The 813-nt window shown below is 26.3% G+C and overlaps 1 long non-coding RNA gene across 1 annotated transcript; it reads right to left on the bottom strand.

Moving 5' to 3' along the window:
* Window positions 1-387, bottom strand: LOC116769599 (uncharacterized). Its single transcript, XR_004353478.2, has 2 exons — window positions 182-387; window positions 1-111 (listed from the first exon to the last, which is right to left on the bottom strand). It is a non-coding gene; the product is annotated as an uncharacterized LOC116769599 (long non-coding RNA).
* Between the last annotated feature and the right edge of the window lie 426 nt (window positions 388-813).

Below are 813 nucleotides of genomic sequence, written 5' to 3'. Positions count from 1 at the left end.
TCGCTTTGGTTTAATCAATATTGTTATTTATTAAAAAAATATTGAAAAACTTCTATTCATTTCGATTAAAAACATTGTCCTAATAAATCTGTAATATTTATTTTTATTAACCTGGAAAAAAATTAAAAATACATGAAATATTAAAAAAAATACATTGATTCAAAATTAAAGAAATACTCACAATTTGAACGCATTTACTCAATGCATTTGCCGAATATTCTTGTTCTACAGAATTTCATTTTAGCTGCTCTCGCTTCACCGGATCCCAGCAACAGCAACAACACGTTCAGTATAACTAGCAACACAAGTATCCTCTTCATGTTAAACGAACTCTTGTAGTCTAGATAAATAAATAAATGAATTGAGGCCTCCGCTTTTATACTAGTTATGAACTGACAATGACAAGTAATTGGCGGGAATTGACATTGAACCTATACTTTATTAAAAAAATTATAGGACATATATTTTTTTCATACATATCCCAATGTGTATTAGGTATCAGAAAATTTGTAATTTCATTTATTGTAATACGCTACAAATATAATTTAGAAGCAAGTTAGGAAAGTTATTTTATACAATTTTTTTTTATATTTAGAGACTTTATTTAACTTAATTCCAAAAAATTAAATAAGAAGACTTAAAGCTTATTGTATTCAATTAGTAATCAATAATTATTTATCAAAATATTGTTGTTGTATAAAAGACCAGGGCATTAAACCACCGTGTCTAATATTCTGGTTTTTGGTTTCGTGTCCAATATTTTGGATTCTGGTTTTTAAGACATGATCAACACTAGTAACAAAACACTAAAAA

The sequence above is a fragment of the Danaus plexippus genome, chromosome 14, assembly GCF_018135715.1.
Source record: "Danaus plexippus chromosome 14, MEX_DaPlex, whole genome shotgun sequence".
Taxonomy (NCBI): Eukaryota; Metazoa; Arthropoda; class Insecta; order Lepidoptera; family Nymphalidae; genus Danaus; species Danaus plexippus.
This window is presented reverse-complemented; position numbering and strand designations above follow the sequence as displayed.